The sequence below is a fragment of the Actinia tenebrosa genome, unplaced genomic scaffold (genome assembly GCF_029948245.1).
Source record: "Actinia tenebrosa isolate PJP-AT-01 unplaced genomic scaffold, QUT_ActTen_1.0 PGA_scaffold0__85_contigs__length_37466705, whole genome shotgun sequence".
Classification (NCBI taxonomy): Eukaryota; Metazoa; Cnidaria; class Anthozoa; order Actiniaria; family Actiniidae; genus Actinia; species Actinia tenebrosa.
The window spans coordinates 30,175,828-30,192,168 of record NW_028292569.1 but is presented as its reverse complement, the minus strand read 5'-3'; the positions used below and the strand labels follow the sequence as shown (position 1 = coordinate 30,192,168).

Below are 16,341 nucleotides of genomic sequence, written 5' to 3'. Positions count from 1 at the left end.
TTCGCGGATAAGACGCCGTTTCCTTTTGGGGTTTTCAACTCAATACACAACCCGCGGTATTTCTTATGCGCATTTAGGATTAAAAGGTCGGGTTGACCGGCTTGGTAGCCTTTTCGCCAGCAGGTTATTCGCTTGCTGTCTGAATCTTGAAGTTCGCCAAGACCCGGCGCTATGATGAAATCGGGGTAAAACCTACGTGTGTAGTCGACGACCTTCGCGTGTAGGTCGGCTTCATTTTCGATCTTGAATACTAACTTGTTTGGGCCGCCAAACCGCCTTTCTATTGCATATTTACCCGTTTTCCTTAGCGCGGGTAGGACTTCCTCAAAGACCCAATCACGAAACTCCACAGCTTTGGGTAGTTTGGAGCTAAATATCAGTTCGTACAAACCAGGTTCGGATATAAACACGGCATTTGGTTGCGTAGTAAAGGAGCGGTGATTCGCAGCCCCCTGTAGATCGACCCATCTTTTCTGGTATTTCTCAGATACGTGTGCTCTAATTGCATCTCTAGGGCGCTCATAGCCCAACGCCAAAGCCACCTCCTTCGCTTTGAAGTACAAAGTTTCGCCTTGCACTATGCATTGCAGTTTGGTTTCGTTGTTTTCGAATACGCGAAGCATTATATACCAACGATATTTTTTTATCAAAAGGATGAGCGAGTGGATCAATAGGCAACGCTCTTTAGCTGATTCATTTCTACGCTCAGTTGCGCGTCAGACACGACGAAGACGTAGCAGTTTATCTTATCGCCGTCGCCCGCAGCGGCATTCTTGGTGCGCTTGATCTCCAATGTTATACCATCCTGCGTATTTACTAGACGTAAACCCTGGCCATGTAGGTCTTCGTCGTTAATGGTGCGCATATCAATCCACAGCGCATATTTGTCCTTAAAGAATTCCTCGGGGCTAATTTCGTCGCCAAACTTGCGCTTTGCCTCTCTGTACACGTCTGCGGGCTTTATTCCCTGGGAGTAAACCTTGTTTGGAACGCCGTTTATGTTGACCCCTACGTTAGTAATGTTGGGGTTGTGAAAGGCTTCGGAGTTGCGCTTGCCGGCTTCGTAGGGTTTGGCAAACACCAGCATTAGCCCCGTGAGACTTCTTCGGGGGAGGTTAATGCTTTGGTTGATAACCTCATCCGTCTTATCCAGGAAGCTAAACGTCTTGTACATCACTACGTGGTCGTATAAGAATGCCTTTCCGGCACTATATTCCATACCGGCGCTACGGGCCAGCTCTTCGCTGTACACGGTCTCATACTGCAGCTCTAAGTTAGTGATAGAGTATGGGGTTGTTGTGGTAAGTGCAGTGCTTAGCCCACCAATGATGTTATTAGCATCTGCTAAGGTTACTTCAAACTGCAGTTCGGCAAGCTGTCTTGGGTAATACACACCGTGATTCGTAATAACTTCAAAGTCCAGTGGTATGACATACTTGCTACCATAGGCGGTCTTTATTCGCTTTGCGTCTGCCACTGCGGTTTCTCCGCTGCCGTCAGTAGGTTGCGTTTTCGTAGGTGTGCGTACCTTACGCAGGATAACACTACCAATTCCTTGTTCTATCCTTTGCGCGCGGTCAAAGGCTGTCAACCATAAGTCTTTGTACGTGGCATACAGATCGTACCTATTTAAGTCCAGCAAGGATTCCCCAGCAAACTTGATTCTCATCTTAGAAACGATGTTGCGACCCACGTTGTTAACGATAATCCTTTCATCTGTGGGGCTTGACTGCACCGCTAGGTCGAACCTTAACGCCAAGGTGCCAGGAACTAAGACTAGGTTATCCGTTAGGCGGGGCACGCCTACGTACAGGGTTTCCCCTGGCTTTGCGCTGCTGGGGGTGAATGTAACCCGGTGAAAGGTGCGTTCTGCTTTCAGCCCGCCAACCTGCTTAGGTAATACGTTGGGATTTAACTTTGAGCTTATCATATATAATGGAAGTAGAAGGAACAGACCCCGACTTCGATCCCACCACTGAGGAAGGTCAGGCTGACATTAACGACGGTGATGAAGAACCGCTGCTTCCCACCCAACAAGTCGACGATTCCCTAAGGGATAGGATTGCAAAGGTCCTAAGACATCCCAAAGCACGCGAGTACGCGTTTCCGCGTGAGCACATAGAGCTTCAAAACATAGGCGAGCCGGAAGCAGCCGCGCGGGAAACCGTAGAGTGGGCAGCGCGGGAGCTAGAGCTGCGCTACGACAACTTTGATGCTGACGACGTAAAGCTCACGGAAAAGGGAAACAAAGTCCTCATAAGCGTCCAAGACTTAAGATTTCCCGACAAAGACCGCTGGACAAAACCGCAAAACCTCTTTGATGAGGAGGGCAACGTTAGGGGTGACGTCTTGAGATTAAGAGGCTTTCAGCGTGCTACTAGAAGCCTGTTAGAAAGGTTGCAAACCCTGAATGAAAAGGTTGCGCTAGAAAAACGCGTCGAGGAACTACAAGAAACGTTAAAAGAAAGGGAGGAAGAATACGCAAAGCAAACTCAGCTAATTGTCGATGCTGAAAAGAAGTTCGGCAACGAAAGAATGGTAGAAATGAGAAACCAGTTGGATAAAACCCTGCGCCAAAGAGATAAAGCACAAAGGGACTTAGAAGAAGCTAAAAACTCAGGCGCCTCGGTGGAAGCACTGCGGGAAACGTTGGAAGAAAGGGAGGAGGAATACATGAAGCAAAACCAGCGGCTTGCCGACGCACATAGAAGGGAGGTCGAATTCAAAGAGCAAGACATAAGGGATCTGGTAGACCAAAGGAATGAGATTCGACGTGAAAGGAATAAATTACAAAAGGATCTTGATCTCACCCTGCAGGCGTTGGACGTAAAAAGCGAAAACCTGCGGGCTGAAATGTCTGACTCCTTGGTAGAAAGGCGAATGTTAATGTCTGAAATCAATGCAAAAACAGATCAAATTCAACAGAAAGATCAAGCCATCAAAGACTTAGAGTATGAAATAGAACGACAGCGGGGGGTAATCGAAGATCAAGAACGCCCTGAGGAAGAAAAGGAGGCAGCTCAAAAGGAAATAGAAAATCTAGAGGTACGCCTTGCGGAATTGCGGGTGGAAAAGGAGAAGTTGGAGAAAGAATTAGGGCTTACCACCAAGGAAAAGGTAAAAAGAGCCCTTTTGAAGTATGGTGTTCCGCTGGCATTTGCGGTTGCTATTTCGAGCGTAGTAGGAGTTATCCTTAGCTCCCTTAAGGCTACAGGCGCGGGCGTAAAGAAATTAGGTAATGGGCTGACGGACTTGGGAAAAAAGATGGCAGCCGGTCTTCCTGGGCTGCTGGGTTCGGTTGTTTCCTTGGCACTTAGGGCCGGCGGCGAACTGTTGAAGTTCGTGGGGAATAACATTTGGATCTTGGTCGTCGCTATCGGCGTGGTCCTTTTGAAGAAGATGCGGGGTTGATCTTATCCTTGTGTATTACTGGCGGCTTATAATCGTCGTCGGGCGCCCGAGGCATCCTCGACTGGGGATAAGTAAAGATAGTATTCGCACCGCCTTGATAATGCGGAACTAGCGGTATGGCAGTCATAGTAGAAATGGGCTTGTGATTCCAAGTAGCATCCGTTGGAGGATTTTTTGCCGGGGCGGCATTTATCCGAAGGTAGGCAACGTCGTTGGGAAGAACCTGAAGCTTCGCATATTGACAATTGGCTATCATGTGAAAAGTTACCGGCGTTAAGTCTTCTACAGTCGGCGGTGGAGGTTCCAACGAGAAATGAACTGGGTTCCTATTATTATCTTTTTTTCTGTAAGGTAGTAATGGGCGGTCATTCTCATCAACGATCCTAAACCCGACATTACACGAATACCCCGTCGAAATACTAATAGTACACATGATTAATCCCAGGCCCCCAACCTTCACCCACAGCCCGGTGTCATGCCAATGCTGTTCTAAGTAGTCCTTCTCCTCCAAAAAATGTAGAAACCAATCTTCCTTCGCGTGTGGGTTCATATATTACAGGGAATAAATTCCCTTCTAGAGACTAAGCACCGTAAGAGTGCTAATGGTCTTGTGATTATAAACCGTATCTCTCTGATTTTCTATGCTATTTATGCAAACGCTCCCGGTGTCATCTACGCGCATTTGCAGCTTTACCTTCCCATGGCAATCGGCGACCATATGAAAAGTCCAAACCGATAGATTCTCAGCGCTGCCGGGGTTGGGTTCTACGGAGAAATGCGCAGGCTCCCTGTTATTATCCTTTACACGCATAGGCTGCAGTACGCCATTGTCATCCAGGAGCCTAAAGCCCACGTTGGCGTGACTGCTCGTGCCAATGCAAATACTACAAAGGATCAATTTCTTTCCTGAGTAATTCAAATTCACGGACATGCCCGTGACATCAACCCAAGATGCCTGGTTGTATTTTTTCTCGCCTGCGTAAGTCGTATAGACACAATCTACTCCAGCTACGTAGGGGTTGTTCATCGCCATATATAATAGCTCAGACCAATGCTTGCAGCTGCTAAGCCGGCCTTTAGTAAATTATGGTCATATTCCTCAGGTATCGCAGGCAGGACCTTCTTTGATGGTTTCTTAACTACGGGTAGCTTCGTTTCGTGTGACTTTTTTGGCTTCTCTACGAAGTGAGGAATGTTCCTAAGAGTGTCAGAGTTCACGTCATTCACCCCAAACTTCATATCCTTAGTAGCTCGCTGCAGTTTATTGTTGTATCCTACTACAGAGCCAGTATTTATAGATAAATTACTAGGCATTAACCAACAACCCGGGGCTACTGCATAGTCCAGTCGGGCCTTAGAATTTTGTATGGCTAGTTGGTAACGCTGTACGCCCTTGCTAATGTCGCCCTCCAAGATTGAACTTTCGAATAAGACCAAGGCTTCGGCTCGCGTTTCTTCTGCGGCGCCGGTATTCCCCACTATACTCGATCGGGTGTTTACCTGAGCTCCAAGGATGGAATACACGTAAGCTTCTATGCTGCGGTTCAAACGGGCAAGGCCGGCTTTGGTTAGTCCTTTACCTTCTGGGGGTATGAAATTAAGATATTGCTTCGTTTGCTCGTCGTTGGTAATCTTGATAATCAGTGGATTAGCCCCGGCATACTTACCACCCTCGTCTTTGAACAGAGGTCCATCGCGAACTTGCTTGGTATCTTTAACTGGACCCTCCAACCACCACCACTCATTCTTCAAACGATAGTGGGTTTCTGGGTGGGAAGCCATGGTCCATTGTAAATTCAACGCGTGGACTTCCTTATCACTTAGCACATGCCCGCCAATCCCCCAATAAGCCCAAATGTGCCCCAAACCATTGTTAGCACCGGTAGTGCATCTAAAGTCTTTTCCCACAACTCCAAACTCCTTACAAAGCCTGTCATAGGCTGGAACGTCGTATTTATTATCCCTTGGATAGAACGCAGCATCTCCCGGCAGCGCAATAACACCCATTTCATGTAGTATTCTTCTAACCGTGAAGTGGAAGTGAAACATGAATATTGAATTCTTCATCAAGTTTGCACTTACACCGCAGCCGCTAGTGGCACACCAAACCGCAAAGTTCAGCTGCTGCGGCCAATAACGCATGTTAGGACCACTTAACCATTCGTGGGCTTCTTTTGCGGTGGTATGATTAATGGGCACGTTTTTGAAGATATCTCGCACCTTTAACGGAAAGGAATGGTTGTTAGAGATCCGCATGTTCAATGTCAAATCCAAACTTGGATGTTCATTAAACGTAACTGCGGGTATCGGATAAGTACCGGTACCAAGCAATAATTCCTTTGACCAACCTTGCACGGGCTTATGTTCGATATAACCAGAATTCTTCAGTTGATTGTCTATCTGATCGACCAGCGTAGGTTTCAAATCCTCGTTGCTGTACATCCTAGAGCCGTTATAGTAAATCCCATCGGGCCTTCTTTCGAACTTACTAGGGTCTGCATGTGGAAACATCTTCCTAAAGGCCCTCCAGTTCCAGTAATCCCGGTTGTCGTGATGTGGCTGCTCCTCAATATCATTCCCAAAAGCGTCGTACATTAGTATATATAATGGATGTTATACCATCAGCACCTCAGTTGTACCCAGATGTTCCCTATACTACACCTAACGAACTAAACGCCGAAAACTTTCGTCTGAATAAAGCGAACTTAATCCTGGCTTACTTGGAAGGGCAGGCAAAACACTATGAAAAAGTTAGAAAAAAGTACGTTAGAGCCCGGAGTACGCTACATAAGATTGCGATAACTTCAGGATCCATATCTGTTGTGTTAACGGGCTCTGGCGTTGCTACTTCGCTTACTGGGCCGGGAATAATCGTTGGAGTTCCTTTGGCCGGCGTTGGGGCAGCTTGTGGTATTATTTCGGCTGTTGCTACGGGCATTATGAAAAAGCTATCCACGAAAATATCCAAGCATGACACGACAATAGCTCTATCTAGGGCTAAAGTAAATACTATTACCGATCTTGTCTCAAAGGCTTTGCGTGACAGAAAGATAGACGACGTAGAATTCTCGCTTATTCTGGCCGAAGAAGACAAATACGAGAAATTAAAGACGGACATAAGGAATAAAAAAACAATCGTAAAAGATCTTTCCGAGGAATCTCGCAAAAAGATCTACCAGGAGGCAAAAGAAGAGCTTCAAAGAAAGCTTGCTCAGTAAATATCGTGACAGGATTCTATTTACATATCGAACGTCAGTCTAGAAATTATGCAGATTAAATATAATATTTTTCACATACATAAGCGTCCAGATGTGTCTGGCGTTCGCTTGTGATCGTGGACTTTGGGGCTGGGGAGGCCTAAAGTCCCGAGTTCGAGCCTCGCTGTAGATGCATTTGGACCGGTTGCTGTGAGTGAAAAAAAAGCCTCCCCCACTCACAGCAACCGTGGGGGGAGGGGTAGAAAGTGCGATTCAACCCCGCGATGGGGGGTTTCGCGATTGGAAAAGTCAGGGGGTGTCTCGGGACGCTGTCCGGAGTTCACCCTCTGGTGGGTCGTAAGAAAGATATATGTGTATGTACTAGAGGGCCTCTGGCGCGGGATGAAATAAGCCCCGTAAGCCCAAAATGCAAAAAACCCCACTGGGGATAGCTTGGTGTTCTGCGCGATGCATTCCCCAGTGGGGTTTCTGGCAAAATAAACGCCAGTTTTGCATTTTTATTTTCTCGGAATCCATCCTAACAGGGGGTGGTTGGGGTCTATTTTGTAAAATATTTCGTAAATTACGTCAGGATAATAAGGAATATCCTTATTCAGCCGACAAAACATCCACTCGGCTTTTGTCATATCAGAAACCTCAGGAATAGACTTACCGGTAATTTCAGACAAAAGATAGGGAATAGCTTCGTAATATTTCCCTAGCTTTAATTTTTTCAACGCTTTCCGTAGGCTTTGTGGGGCTGGCTCTTCTAAATGGTCTATGATTTTCTTCTTTACTTCGTCGCTTAAATATACCGGATGTAAACCTTGGATATGACTCATCCAGTCCCTGAAGTATTTTATTCTCTTATATGGCGTTTTCTTACGACCTCCATTGGCGTAATACTGCTCTCTGGTAGCATTTGGTACGGCATTACGAATATTCTTACCACATTCGTAACACTGCGCTGACGTGTCGTCTTCTATTTGCATTTTCTTACCACAACACCAGAAACCCTTGGGCTTAGGTATGTTAACTTTGGATCTTAGGCAAATTATACAGAAGTCATTGGTGAACTTTTTACATTCATGCATCGTATATATATCGCACATTTTTATAAACACTTATCTTTGATTCCCAACACAGCAGCAGTAAGGACTTATCGCGCGGCTTATTCCCGCTGCCGGCGCCTTCCTTAAACCGCCTGTAAAACCCGTAAATCTTTGACATTGACCGCGAGTCCCCCTTACTGCTGCTGTATATGCTGATGACATGAACCTCTTATCTCATCATGGTGCAATAAAAAGTGCCATCCAAGTATTGAACAAGGAGCTTGCCTTACTTGACGATTGGTTCAAGGCCAACAAGCTAACAGTTAATCTAGCAAAATCAAAGTATATCATATTTGGTTCTCGCCAAAAACTTAAAAGTGTTGTGGGTAACAGTGTTGAAGATTTGATTAGTTTTAAAAACAGACAATTTATTGGTAAAGTCAGTTGCACAAAATGTTTGGGTGTTCTGTTAGATGAACACCTGTCGTGGGATTCACATATCACATACATCTCAAGGAAAATTGTCAAATCAGTTGGAATCTTATATAAATGTAGAGAGTACCTTAATCTTGATATTATGAAAAGTTTATACTATAGTTTTATATATTCGCATTTATCATACGGTGCGCTCATATGGGGAAGTAATTATAAAACAAAGGTATTAATTACCTCTTCATATTCTTCGAAAACGAGCCCATCGTATAATGACCTTCTCACGTGCAAGAACTCCTAGTAGACCACTCTTTCAAAAATTAGAGATTCTAAACATCTTTGAGATAGTCAAGTTTCAGCTTTGTGAAATTGCATATAAACATGTAAATCAACAATTGCCTGAAATTTTTCAGTATTATTTTAAGAAAGTAAAGTTCTCTCACAATTATAATACCCGTTCTGCATCGAATAGACATCTTTCTCTGCTCCGTGTAAACCTCAATTATGGTAAATTTAGCGTGAAATATGCAAGTGCAGTAAGCTGGAACGATGTACCCATTGATTTTAGAAAACTCATTAATAATTCATGAGGAAAACACAATAGAAATCATGACCATGAAGGTGATTTTATATCGGATATAGATTCGTCTTCATTTGCATAAACTTTAACTTGGATTTTCTCTATCAAACTTAGTTCATTTCGTAAAGAATTCTGTACAATATGAGAACATACATCATGAGTTTTCTAAGCCGTTCAATAAACTCGCAGATCGTGTTTTATCGGGTCTAAAGCCACTCGGCTACGCCTCGTGTTTTATACCCGATAAAACACTCTTGCTCGTTTATTAAACAGTACTTAAATCAAGCTCATCTCATCGGATGTTTAAAACAAACTATAAAGACTACTTATTATCTCGATAGTATTTTCGTCATTATTTTTGTATAGCATATTACTTATAAGCAATTCCCTTCAAACATATTTAATCCAAGAACTGTTCTTAACTTATTTATGCATTGTAATTTCTCCTCTTCCGTCCATTATCTTAAGGTGGAACCAAACTATATTCAGAGCGAATTTTGGACAATTTTTTTCTCGCTCGCATCGCAAAACAAATGCGCCAATTTAACTATATTTTCATATAATTTGCTTGGATTATCCTAGATTCTAACAGTGTATTTTATTTTAAGATTTTTAAAATGTTTAGCCTATTACGGCCGAAAATCAAACTGTGCTATTTTTAGTCTTTGGCTTTTTTCTCCTCATCCCCAGGTACGAAATTCTGAAATTTTCACCAATGTTTTTCAATTTTAGAATTACTCGAGCATGTGGCTTCTTCCGCCATTTTAGATTTTACAACCGCTGTCCACATGCATAGCAGTTTACCACAGGAAGACCAGAACGTCACAAAGTGTATACAAATTGCAAAGACAAGTATTGAAATCATTAGAATAAAAAAACTCACTTTTTGTCCTTATTTGGCGTGATAATTTGTTTAAATAGACCAGTTTCGGGTCACAGGGTTAGCCTCGCATCAGTGTTTAAATATTCAATAATACCAACGGTAAAGTAAAGAATGCACAACTTCAACAATACAAACACTTTGAAACTCGACGGACCTTGACTGGAACACGTGAATATTCTGCACAAACTCGAGGCTAACCCTGTGCAAATGAGTCTGTAATCAAGGAACACAGCGGTAATTTGGAATTTGAAAGGGGTCTATTCACGTAAAAGTTAAAAAAAGAACGAAAGTTGCTAGAAAATGAAAAGGTGCTCAAAGTTGCTCGAAATCGGAAAAGTTGCCCAAACGTTGCCAAGGAACTTGTGGACAGTCCTACAGGAGGCACGACAATAGAGTCTTTGTACCATCATGTGATGGCAGCCATGACAGGAGGCACGACAATAGAGTCTTTGCACCATCATGTGATGGCAGCCATGACAGGAGGCACACAACATTATAACATCAAATTCTTTCGCACCATGCACGGTCTCATCTCGCTTGGCTGCTTTCAAATCCATTGGCCGTATCAAATCCATTGTTTGGTTTTGAAGTAAATTATGCACTATATTTAAAGAATCTCAAATATCTCATAATTAGCTAGATAGATTTTTGCAAAAATCCCCACAAATGGAGGCATCTAGTATATAATTATGTGCTACGAAGCAATTTAGTGTTGAACGCTCTGCAAGGCTAAAATTGTTCTCTAAACGAAAACAAAATTTTTCATCATAATCGCCTGTTATGACGTCCGATCTCATTAAAAAATTTGGAAAGAGAGGAAAAAGACCGAAAAGAGCAAATATTTCAAATGTATGGGCAATTTTTTCCAATGATTATGAACGCAGCCAGTGAAAAGTTCAAAGTTTAAACCTCTCTGGATTGATAGGTTAGCGATTCTGATAAAAGAATTATTTACCCAGTATTAATACTGATTTGGGTGACCAGTATTCCAACTTAAATTCATTATTTAAACCCGCACAAACATCAATTCTATTGCTTCAGTAAATCAACATCAAACCAATAACTAGAATTAATCGTTAACAATTTATTGTTAGAAGATTTGCATAGTGTTTTTAAAGCGTCCCTCACCCCTGCATGTTGGAGTTATCAAGGTTTATTCTTTAGATATGTTAATGGGTGCGATCAGTCAAATAATATGAACATATTTTACCATTCCGACTAATCACTTGATTTCAGAATCAATACTGAAAATAGGGTTAGGGGCGAGGGGCAACCCGTTAGGTTACAAGTTACTGTTATAGTTAAAAAATGTTAAAATTGCAAGTTTCTTTATTCCTGCTGGAATCTGCTTTGCTTTCATTTAGGCTTTCAAATTAAAAAAACACATCTGCCGCTCACTGTTGAACAAAAACATGTTGCGTTAAAATGTTTCACGCCATTATTACCATGGTTGCTCATGAATATTTAAAACAATTCCCATATTACGGCTTTATATTTCCCAAAAACTATGCCTTGCCATCTATTCATATTGCAAACTTCTATGGATATTAAAATCCAACTATCAATGTGATACACGGAACGTTTGAAGAAAATAATGTATGTTTAACAAATAGATCATGCTTAGCTATGTTCTGTTCTTTGATAAAACACGACTGGAGCTGTAGGACACAAAAAAGTTATAGAAATCACGAGCCGTAGGCGAAGTAACTTTTTGAGTGTTCTACAGCTTCAGGAGTGCTTTATCAGAGAACAGAACATAGCTAAGCCTGATCTATTCGCTTTATATAATAGATTTTTACGAAAAAAAATAGCGCAAAATTTCAACAACAAAAAAATTTGTTTGCAAAAAGAGCGCGCGTCTGTCGTCAAACTCACGTAAACAAATTTGATCTATGCGATGATTGGCTAAAAACGTGACCTATGGCTATCAGATTGGTCCAGTTTTGACAGGTAATGACAGCTCTGTACAAGCTGGCATACAACTGGTTTATTGCATTTGTTCAACAAGAAAGGAGAATTGATTGTAAATTTTAGCAAAAAAGACAAAGAAAACAAGCATTTAACTGCTAGAAGAAATGAAAATTCAAATACTGAAGAGTTTGAAAACGTTTTCAAAGTTCAGATCGTTAAATGGACATTTAACCTGTGAAAACACTCAAGAAAACCAGCTTATGAACACTTTGAATGCCAAGTAGCCGAGAGACTGAAAAATATCTTGATCTTCAAAATTGAAAGAAAGCTAGCAGTGCAGTACTTGGAAAACTTGTTTTTTTGGTTGACCCTGAACTATAGTAGTGTAGGTAGTATTTTGTAATCGTAGTCTTGGGCTATTGGAAAACAAATTACTGTAAAAAAGATTTCTGTAAATTAGCGTAAAATTGACGATGGCAGTTTGTAAAGTGAGCTTAAGTTTCTTGCAATAGATTTGTTTCTTCTTGTTAGACTGTTTCTTCTTGTTAGACTTGTTTTTTGACTTCTCTAACACCACCACGGGTCAAGCAAAAAGCTTCTAGTTTAGCGAAATAAGGTCATTATTATAGTCGCAGCACAAACGAAACAAAGCTTTACTCGTCGAAATGTAGTACCAATCAAATGTAATTCAAAACGACATATTTTCCTTTTTCAAAGGGCCACTTGGACAAAAATAGCTTCAAAATTAAAACTCTTTCATTCGAGCTGGAACTTTTCTGAAATAATCTTGAATACATTAAGAACCACTCACTGAAATATCTTTCTGATATTCGAAAGGAAAGGGCCAAAATTTTACGATTTATTTTTGTCCACCATTAATTTTTTGACTCACGGCCAACGAGTTATTATGTACAGCGGTTTTACGCTGTGACGTAATGTTGTCCCCTTTCAGACTACGTGTCATTCCCTTGAGTATCAATTCTTTGTTTAACGGTTTCACATTAGAAGACACATGAATATGGATACAACTCAAACAAAGAATCTCATTTTCAAGGGAATGACACGTGGTCTGAAATGGGACAACATTACGTCCAAGCCGAGGAGGTCTATTGAAAAAAAACATAGCGATACTCACTACACCAAGATCCTGGAGCACAATTACCTGACCAAAGGCATTGAGCTTTACGTTTTACGACAGCAGAATCTGTTATAAAGAAAATAACGATATATTAGGCATTCTTTTAAATCGTGGATACGCGAAGCGTAGAAACGAATTATTGCAAGGAGTCTAAATACAATTAATTCCAAAAAGTTTTTTAGAAAATAGTTCACTAAAGGGGTTAGATTCATGAAATAAAAAGAAATTCGATTTTTCGCGACTGTCCGGCGATTCTCCGTATTTTATTACAGACAACGGCTCTTAAAGGAATTATTACACAAAAATTATGCCTACTTACCGCAGTAAATAAGAGGTTGAACAGGTACAAACTGACTGCTTCTCTCTGCAATCGTAAGATTGGAATGACTGGGGCTTGTATTTATTGAAAATTCTGGCCATGAATAAACCAATGCCTAACCAGTCACCTTGATCATCAGAGCTACAGCATAGCTTCAAGATTTCAAGGTTTCAAGGTTTTTAATATTTCCCAGAATGAAAATGTTATACTTTACCTATCACTGTTAAGACATTTACTGGGAGGAGCAGGGGAAAAAAACAACAACCCTAAAGGGTTAAGAGAATAATTCTGCACCTAATTGCCCTGTTTTTTTGAAGTAAACGTCAAAGAATTTTCATACTTAGGCGTTCATCAGGAGGTATAATTACCTAATCTATAATCAACCACGACATTACCGAAGTGTTTTGTTTTGCAAAATTTCTATGCATCAAAACTTCAACGTCAAATTTCTCAAAAATATAATGATCTCACAGATTTTTTTCAAATTTTCTGAACCTTGAGCAAAGTATTCATCCCCCACGATCTCAAGCGCGGATTTAGAAAGTTGGGTCAAAAAATGGAGAAAATGAGTCGTTAGCAGCAGTTTTATGTTAATTCCTATTTCAGTAAAAACGTGGTCATTCAAAAATTTCATTTTTCCTTTGAAACCCCTAAAAAAATCGTTATAGCGTTACAAGATACAGGGTTACGAAGATACAAAGATACAGAGTTACAAAGATGTCGAATTTCAATAAAACAGAGTTACAAGAAAATAGAAAATACAAGAAAATAGAGTTACGGCGATATTGAATTACATGTAAACAGAGTATATATCGCATTTGGCTCTCGAAATACTGATAGAGAGCTTGATGATGTGATGGCAACTCGTTGACAAAATAGAGGCTTGTAGTCAATCTCCGTGGGCCAACCAAATTGTACAAAATAGTGCTAGTTGAACAATAGAAAACAAAAGAAGTAGGCCCCGTTCACACTATGCCGGATAAATTTAAATCCGCAACTTTCACACCGAAACCGAAAATTTTTTTTCCGTCCACACATGAAAACGGATAAAATGTTTCGCTCCCAAAAACAAAAATAAAATAAAATAAAATAAAATAAAATAAAATAAAATAAAAGAAAAGAAAAGAAAATAAAATAAATAAAAGATAAAGAAAAGAAATAAAAAGAAAATAAAATAAAATACAAAAGAAAATAAAATAAAATAAAATAAAATAAAATAAAATAAATAAAATAAAATAAAATAAAATAAAATAAAAGTAAAAGAAAATAAAATAAATAAAATAAAATAAAATAAAATAAAATAAAAGAAAATAAAATAAAATAAAATAAATAAAATAAAATAAAATAAAGAAAATAAATAAAATAAATAAAATAAAATAAAATAAAATAAAATAAAATAAAATAAAATAAAATAAAATAAAATAAACCCACATCTGAGCATGTGGACCGAAGCTGAAATTGAGCCTCCGGTGAATTTTTAGCCTTCCCTCCATGTTCCCATGACAATTATCCGGCAAGGTGGAAGGGGCCTTAGTAATGCTAATATTTCACAGTTATATTATTAGTATTCTAATTCATTTTGTTCACAGCATTATTCTCTCGTTTGTAGAGTTAACACGACTTTTCGCGGTTCAAACACTATTTTGGCTTCTTTTTAATACCACGAGAGATTTTTTTTTAAGTTTTGAAGGAGAACAATCTTGATTCCTTGTGCATTTTATTTAATTTGAAATCCGTTGACTTACGTCTAACTTTAGATGAAAAAAGAAAAAAAACAAAAAACATGGAAAATCCTCTTATGGTCTCTTATTTATAACTTTATCTATATATCTTTCATGAGATACATGAGATATATTTTGTAACTCTGTATCTTTGTAACTCTGTATCTTTGTCACAGGGAACCCGGCTATATTTGTTTTCTTCTTTTAGAAAAGTAATTTGCTCTTTGTGGGTTTCCTGTGTTGTGATCGGTTTCCTTTTACATAAGCTGTAAAAGCAACAAAAAGTATAGTTAACAACGTATGTCAAATGAGAACTGCATTGGAAGGGCTTTCTGTACGTGCTAAAAGTCACGTATGTTTGAGTCGCTCAAAAAGAGAAGTTTTAGTTTACTTTGAAAGAATTTAGCAATAGCTTAAAGTTTTATGAAATATGAAAACAAAAGTGAGGCTTTCTTTTGCAAAACATGTAAATGCAAAGCAAAAAAGGCATCAAAAGAAGACCTCAAGAACTCAACATGAGATTGAGAAGAAAACTGTCGTACTTCAAACTTCAAGCTATTCACAACCAAGATGAAAAATGCTACATCCTTCCGCTTGTTTTCCTGCCTTTTATTGATAAAAAAACTCAAAAACTGTCTCCAGAAATGAATGAGAAGCTTTGGAAAATTACGGCTGGCTGAACATGGATAGTTTTCGTCAATTTTCAACCTTTTGACTGTTTGAAGCAGGCCGCCATATGTACAATGGCTGAAGTCATGAAGAAGGCACACTTTCGACTCAATTTAAAAAGGTACTGCCAACTCTCCTGTCTAAAAATACATCCAAATTCAAGTGGGGGTGAAGTATTACTGAAATATGGACATACTTCAAGAGCGGATGAGCCTAGAAAACTGCTTAAAACGTTTACGAAAGAAACTACTGGCTTCTTCACCCGATCGATTCAGATAAGTTCAAACTGGACGTTGTTAGCTCACTGAAATAACAAATTTACGTTAATTCTACTCGTAAACCTATCTTTATTTCATTTACTGAATTAGCCGCTGTTCACCACCCTTTAGTTCGTAGTTTGACATAGTTTTAGCTTTAGCATAGTTAGTTTTTCTAGTTTTTTCTAGTCGTACAAAATCGCTCAACTAGTGCCTTGTAGAGCCTTGATCGAAAGAGTTTCGCTTGTATGAAAGAGTTGTCGCTTGTTTGATAAGTTTTACATTAAATGCCAGTGACTTTCAGTTATCTCTAATTATTTATTGAAGGTTTTCCGACGATTTTCATCCAGAAATATATTTTTTTGATAAAGATTTGAATGTTTTAAAAGATCATAAGCACGTACACTCAGTGAATCATTTCATTTTTCGGTCCGTACCGTAAGTTATGGACCGCAAATTGACCAATCATAGCGCGTGAAATTACCTTGCCATATAATAAAAACCCCTACACACTTAGTTTTTGAAAATATTGTTTTATTTCCAAGAAATTAAAACATTTCTTTCAGGGCGTCAATATGCTAATTAGAGGGGTCTAAAAATGAGCAGAATTACAGACCTCCTGTCCTAAAACTATGTGTTCTATAAACGTTAGTAGAGTGATTTTTTTCGCCTGTAACTTGAATAAAGAATTTTTAGTCGATTTTTTTTACAGAACATACTCTCAACACTCTCAAAAGTAGCTCCAAAACAAGTGGCAATTTTACTATGACC

At 39.7% G+C, this 16,341-nt stretch overlaps 1 long non-coding RNA gene across 1 annotated transcript; it reads right to left on the bottom strand.

The window, feature by feature from the left end:
- Positions 1-10,619: 10,619 nt before the first annotated feature.
- On the bottom strand, positions 10,620-12,672 carry LOC116294978 (uncharacterized). The gene is made up of 2 exons (XR_016121715.1): positions 12,602-12,672; positions 10,620-10,952 (listed from the first exon to the last, which is right to left on the bottom strand). It is a non-coding gene; the product is annotated as an uncharacterized LOC116294978 (long non-coding RNA).
- Positions 12,673-16,341: the final 3,669 nt, after the last annotated feature.